This window comes from Triticum dicoccoides, chromosome 6B (assembly GCF_002162155.2).
Source record: "Triticum dicoccoides isolate Atlit2015 ecotype Zavitan chromosome 6B, WEW_v2.0, whole genome shotgun sequence".
In the NCBI taxonomy this organism is placed as follows: Eukaryota; Viridiplantae; Streptophyta; class Magnoliopsida; order Poales; family Poaceae; genus Triticum; species Triticum dicoccoides.
The window spans coordinates 254420960-254428790 of NC_041391.1; positions in this window are offsets into that span (position 1 = coordinate 254420960).

The window sequence follows — 7831 nt, forward strand, 5'->3', positions numbered from 1 at the left end:
CCCATCATCGAATCGTCGTCGCTCCTCAGCGTCGCCAACAACATGACGACCGCGTCGACTTGCTGCTCCGACGCCTCCACGCCCCCCCATCGAGCTCACACGCGACCTCCCCTGTGAGCCCCTTGCCCAATCCCCCTCCGCCTCCCACCGTAGGTCGCCGTCCGCGCTCCGACCCTGCTCCGCCCTGGACGCGTCGCCCCGTGCCCGTGCGCGGCCTCGCCGTGTTTGCCCACCACCATGTGTGGCTGCGCCCGCACCGCGCCTGAGCCCCATCCCTGCTCGCTACCATTGCCGCCTCATACTGCTACCGCCTCCGAGCGCAGCTAGTCACGCCCGTCGCCCTGCACCCATTGTCGCCGCTCCTCCGGAACTGCTACTACAGCTGGCGCCGCCACGCAGCCCCGGCTCCGGCCGCCGCCGTCTCTCAACGGCCCCTGCTGCTCCGGCCACGGCCTTCCCCAGCCCCTGCACCCGGGCGGGTTTGGCCACGCTGGGCGCCCACACCCACCGCCCGATAGTCCAGTGCTCACTGTGACCTTCGGGCCCTTGACAGATGGGGCCCACGCCCCTGTATTGTTAAAAAAAGAATTAAAAGGAATTATAATAAAAATATTAGTTAATTAATTAATTAAAATAATCAATTAACTTAACTAACCCTATTTAGTTAACTAATTAACTCTAATTAAACCTGCTAATTAAAAGTTAACAGATAATTAGTTTTCAGCCAATGACATGTGGGACCTGCCTGTCAGTTTGACTAAGTCAACTAACTGGTTAACTGATGACATCACGCTGACCTCATGCTGACATCATAATGGCATTTTTTTTAAATCAAATTAATTCTGTTAGTTCTAAAAATGAATTAGAAACTTTGAAAATTAATATTAAATAATCCGTAACTCGGATGAAAATACTTTGTACATGAAAGTTGCTCAGAACGACGAGACGAATCCGGATATGCAGTCCGTTCGTCCGCCACACACCCCTAACCTATCGAACTCGCAACTTTCCCCCTCCGGCTCCTCTGCCCGAAAACACGAAACGCCAGGAATACTTTCCCGGATGTTTTCCCCCCTTCACCGGTATCGCCCATCCCTACGTTAGGTCACCCCTAGCACAACGTATTGCCGCGTCTTGCTTTGTGTTACATTTGATTGCTCCGTTATTTATTGTGTTCCCCCTCCGTTACTCCTTTTCGGTAGACTCCGAGACCGATGCTGATGCCCCTGTGGTCGACTACGTCACCGACGACCCCTCTCTCTTGCCAGAGCAACCAGGCAAGCCCCCCCCTTGATCACCAGATATCGCCTATTCTCCTCTATACTGCTTGCATTAGAGTAGTGTAGCATGTTACTGCTTTCCATTATACCTATTCTGATGCATAGCCTGACATTGTCGCTACATCTGTTGATACCTTACCTGCAATCCTAAATGCTTAGTATAGGATGCTAGTTTATCATCATTGGCCCTACATTCTTGTCAGTCTGCCTTGCTATATTATCGGGCCGTGATCACTTGGGAGGTGATCACGGGTATATACTATACATACATACATATTATACAGATGGTGACTAAAGTCGGGTCAGCTCATTGAGTACCCGCAAGTGATTCTGACGAGGGGGCTGAAAGGACAGGTGGCTCCATCCCGGTAGAGGTGGGCCTGGGTTCCCGACGGCCCTCGACTGTTACTTGTGGCGGAGCGGCAGGGCAGGTTGAGACCACCTAGGAGACAGGTGGGCCTGGCCCTGTTCGGCGTTCGCGGATACTTAACACGCTTAACGAGATCTTGGTATTTGATCTGAGTTGGCTACGAGCCTATACGCACTAACCATCTACGCGGGAGTAGTTATGGGTATCCCGACGTCGTGGTATCAGCCGAAGCACTTCAGATGTCAGCGACGGAGCGGCGCGCGCCGAATTGGACTGGAACGCCACTAGGCTAGGTCTGCTTTCGGCCGCCCACGCAACGTGCAGGTGTGCTCAGGGCGATGGGCCCAGACCCCTCCGCGCTTAGGTTTAGACCGGCGTGCTGGCCTCTCTGTTTTGCCTAGGTGGGGCTGCGACGTGTTGATCTTCCGAGGCCGGGCATGACCCAGGAAAGTGTGTCCGGCCAAATGGGATCGAGCGTGTTGGGCTATAGGGTGCACCCCTGCAGGGAAGTTAATCTATTCGAATAGCCGTGATCTTCGGTAACAGGACGACTTGGAGTTGTACCTTGACCTTATGACAACTAGAACCGGATACTTAATAAAACACACCCTTCAAAGTTCCACAGACAACCCGGTGATCGCTTTTCCGCAGGGCGACGAGGAGAGGATCGCCGGGTAGGATTATGCTATGCGATGCTACTTGAGATGCTACTTGGAGACGCTACTTGGAGATGCTACTTGGAGGACTTCAATCTACTCTCTTCTACATACTGCAAGACGGAGGCTGCCAGAAGCGTAGTCTTCGATAGGTTTAGCTATCCCCCTCTTATTCTGGCATTCTGCAGTTCAGTCCACTGATATGGCCTCCTTACACATATACCCATGCATATGTAGTGTAGTTCCTTGCTTGCGAGTAATTTGGATGAGTACTCACGGTTGCTTTCTCCCCCCTTTTTCCCCCTTTCCTTTCTTTCTGGTTGTCACAACCAGATGCTGGAGTCCAGGAGCCAGACGCCACCGTCGACGACGATCCTTACTACACCGGAGGAGCCTACTACTACATGCAGCCCGCTGACGACGTCCAGGAGTAGTTAGGAGGATCCCAGGCAGGAGGCCTGCGCCTCTTTCGATCGGTATCCCAGTTTGTGCTAGCCTTCTTAAGGCAAACTTGTTTAACTTATGTCTGTACTCAGATATTGTTGCTTCCGCTGACTCGTCTATGATCGAGCACTTGTATTCGAGCCCTCGAGGCCCCTGGCTTGTATTATGATGCTTGTATGACTTATTTTTATTTGTAGAGTTGTGTTGTGATATCTTCCCGTGAGTCCCTGATCTTGATCGTACACATTTGCGTGCATGATTAGTGTACGGTTAAATCGGGGTGGCACAAGTTGGTATCAGAGCCGACTGCCTATAGGAACCCCCCTTCCACACTCCTTGGCCGAAGTCGAGTCTAGACATTGCAAAAACTTTTACTAACTTGGTTGTGTGCCTTACGGGCCCACGTCGCCATTGGGTGGTATTAGGATCTTTTACTCCTCGACCTTTACTCTGGGATTCTGAACTCTCTTCTATTCGGGTTAAACGATTTTTACTAAATTCTAACTTTTAGGTTCTCGAAGATACTTTCTACCGGAGGGGTCCTTTAGTCCGGATGATCACCGGCTACGTCAGAAGATTCCGAAGATACTCTCTGATGTTCTCTCGAGACTTGTGCCCATCACTTTGGCTATTCCTGACCACCGATAAATCCGTATGGATAACTACTTACACTTGCCATTCTTACGATCATCCCCCATTGATCTTGTTATTACAAGATACCCCGAAATTCTCTTTAATGTTACGAGAATCCTTTTGTGCCTACTGCCTTGCAGTTCCTTGTCGCCTGAATACCACTACAGATAATTTCTCGCACTTACCAAGTATCCACTCATCCCCAGTTGATGCATGTATGTCACGAATCCTCGAAATACCATTGGATCTTCCGAAAATCCTGAGCATCCTGTTGCTCTTGAAATTCTTGATTACTTGCATTATGGTTAATCCCATAAGTCTAGTAATCTTGTTGACATCCATTGTCATCATCATTTGAGTCCGTTGATTCGATTTGTTGCGAATGCTCGCAATCCTCAAACAGATCCTAGAATTCCTCCTTCCGGCTTAGACGTCATTTTTGAACATGAGCTGGTTCTCGACCAATCAATTGCCGTCGATTGTGCCCCTAAGTCTATTGAAATTATCCATCCTTGATCAGAGCGTCTGCTTCTGATCCTTCGCTTTGTAAATCATAATTCCTTAGCAATTGAGCTCTAAGTTATTCAGTTGTTTCTACAATCCAATGTCTTTGCCTTGCTTCTTCCTCTGGTTGTGTGCCGATACTCACCCCAGATCCTTTAATGGATTTTACCCGACATCGCCCTTCATATTCAATAACTTTGTCAGCCTTCCCTCGGATACATAATGCCTTTGGTAAATTGTATCCTCTACTTTCTCAACCTTGCTCTGCTTTCGAGCTTGAGTTATTTACCTCTGAACTTTGTGGTATATGTTCATAAGACGCCCTGATGGGTTGAACCTATGCCTTCCTTACTATGTGTGAACTCGGAAGTTTTCACGAGTCATACTCTTCTGGTGCTTCACCAGATAAAATTTGAACACTGCAACTTCATCGAACGTGAGAAGTGAATGAAAGGTTATGCATTGGAGAAGTGGGAGTCGACCTTGAACTTGTGTTCATGCCCATGGACACGATGTAGATCTTATCATTAAAGCTTCTTTTAAATAAATTATTCCTTTGGTATAAGTTCATCTTATATCTAGGATCTGGCCTTTTGCAACCGTGGTTCCGACCATGATTGTTCTTCTTTGATCTCGTTTCTCGGACAAGTTAAAACAATTGTCTTCTATGGATCAATACACCAGTCCAACCTCTACTTTGATCTGTCGTCGAGTATTACCCCCTGGTATCTCGAGGATACCACGGGATACATAACTTCTTATGAGTTCTTCATCAAGTGCTACCTTTCCACTGATTCCAATTTTTCACGGGCTCTGAGTTATTATACACTCAAAGACACCGATAACTGAATCGAGTTCGCATTGCGATTCAACAAGTATTTGAACCCATCACTGCTTACAAATTTATTAATCCTTCAAGTCATTCCTAGCCTGATCGGCTATATCATTATCGAGCTAATTTTAACTGTGCTACCCGGTCCTTCTTCCCGGAGCACAATTTTCGACGATGAACTAACCTTACGTCGATCATCATCGTCATATCATTTCGCCTTGAACAACAAGCTTGGTTTCAAGTTTGTGTCCTACCCTTGGTTCCAATGACCTTCCGCTTCATCATTTCTTTGACTCGATGTCGTTGCTGATTGTTTATATCTTGAAATCTCTCGACAAATGTGTCGTGAACATCATCAACCTTATGAGGTCTTCCAAGATATCTATCGAATTCTTGATGAGAAATAGCATCCTTTGCCCTCGATGATTTGGGTTATCATCGACAACATTATTGCATTCCCTCCAACACAAAACTTGTTCCTGTTTTGTGCTGTACCTTGAGTTCCTTGCTATCCAACTTATGTTATGATCTACCGCGGAGTATTACCATCTTTGATGTCAACAATGTTGTGAGGATTGCTCCACCACTTAAGAATTCTTGGTATAGTGATACTTCTCGCCATCACCATTCTTTCTTGGTCCTCGTGTTGATTCCAATCGGGGTACCCACAAGTGAACGGTGTTGTTTGGATTATGCACTTCTAGCAACCCTATTGCTTTGAAGTTAATGATCGATAGTTCATTCTAAGTCCTTCGCTAATTGAATCACCATTCTGGCATTGGTCGTGCAACCCAATCCACATTTCGGGCGCACCTTTCAACCAATGTTTAATTGTGTATGTTTTCCTCGAGCATACTTCCTTATATCATTTGATCTGACAAAAGTTATCTCCTTGTTCACCTAATGGTGGAAATCCATCTTTTGTGAATATCGGTGAATTGCCGTTGAGTTCACCAGACACCTCCTTGTCCTCTCCTTGGTTTAATGATGAACTATTGTTTCAGGAACCCGCTCCCATAGTTCATTTCCCGAGAATCTTGCAATGTCATTTCGTCGATTTGCGTTGCACCTTTCCTTCTCAGGTATCCTAAGTCTGAGGTATCCTGACACCAATCGGATCTGAATCTCGGTCAGATATGATGGTTGGAACATATTTTCAAGAGTTATAACATTGGTCCTTTGATGACCTGGTAACATGATGTCATGCCTAGCACCCCCCCCCCCCGGGTGGAGGACCTATTATTGTAGTATCCTTTTTAACAAGGTTAACCATGCTTCCATGAGGAAATTGCAAGACTTATTCTACAAGTTATTCCAGATGGATCCTTTGTGTTTCCAAAGTCTGATCTTCACGGGATGACCATGTCAATGCTATCTCAAAGCATGACTATGGTACTCCGATTTTCAACAGGAACATTTGAAGCCCAATGTTAAATGTTTCCTGCTCAATTATCGAAACACCGATGTATGGGTAATGTCATGAAAATTCTCTCCCGTACCTAAAGAGTTTTCTACATTATATCCTGTCATGGATATCATGCTCTACTTGTCTTTGGGAAGAATATACCCTTGAAATATGTGTTTAAACCCATTTTCCTTTCCTTTGTTCTGTTTAATCTGATAATCATAACTGCCTTTCCATTGGTTGGCTTAACGCGTCTTGTGATCTATATGATCTAAGCGGTAATATTCTCCTGCTTTTGTAAACACCTCAGTGTACAATTCTGTCAGCAAGACCCTGTTACTATTGTTGATGACATTTCAGTAGCCACCGATGGATGAGAACCTTGCCTATTGGCCGGCCTCGTCAACGAGCAGGAAAATGGTTCTCTTTGTCCCTCGCCCTTGGTATCGATGTTGTTGCCGACATAGCTGACAGGCTATCCTCTGACATGCCTTGCTTACATGATCTTGCAAGACGTCACTACCCTTCCTACTTTAACCCACATGGTGGGCCCATAACCCACAGTTCCACAGGATCGAAACCTGACTCTCCTATACACCCCCTATTCCAAAAGTTATTCCTCGTGCGTGGCCTTGTATGTAATTCACGGACCATCGTCCTAGTGATCTATTCTGGTAACAGACGCAATACTCAATCTCGTTGCTCTGGACCCCTTTCGCGTGTTGTTTCAGACATCGAACGATTGCCTATCCGTTTGAAACTTCTCATGGTACCTTCGCACATTACTCTTGATGTATTTTATATGTTCAACTCGAGATATAATCTTATATTCATTCATGGGTTATCCCCAGATTGTTTCCCTCATAAGCATTCTGTCGTAGCCAAGCTACCCCTTACCTATTCGTAAATACGTTGGAGTTCCCGAGAAAAGAACGACATCACCATGATGACCTGAAGCAGAGAAGTGAAGATAACCATGTAATGGATCGACCTCCTCGAGAAGAGTAGCCAAGACCAACAAGACCCGTTAGAATTTCGCAACCTAATCCCTTCCCCGCACTTCCCCTCTTAAATCTCGGGACGAGATTTCTTGTAGTGGAGGAGAATTGTGACGCCCGGGTAATTAAGCTACAGTGCTCCTCTGCTAATGATGCCACGTCACCTCAATTATAGTTGCTAATCTCGAGTTAGTTCGAAACCGATTCAAATTCAAGTTCAAAATCAGGCAAACGATAAAACTTTTCAAATATTAAAACTAAACTGTTCGGAGTGAACCAAATATTGCATAGATAATTATGATGGGAAAACCGCACATTTATAAAATGTTTAAATACTATGAGATAAATAAAACAGTAGCAAAGAGATTAATTAAATACCTTTTATAATTAATAAAATGTCAAACTAAGTTATTTGGGGTCTAGATTTATTTTTGTGACTATGGACTAAGTTGAAATACTAAGTGTATATTTTACTAAATTAAAATGCAACTAAAATAAAGAAAGAAAGAAATAATAAAAGAAAACAGAAAACAAACAAAAGAAAAAAAAGGGAAAAGGGAGAAAGCCCCCCCCCCATTGGGCTTCGGCCCAGCAGGCCGGCCCGTTCGGCCACCGGCCCAACCGGCCACACCCCTCACTCCCATAACCCCCACCCCTGACAAACCCTAACCCAACCACCCGCACTCCCCCCCCCATGGCGTTCCCACCC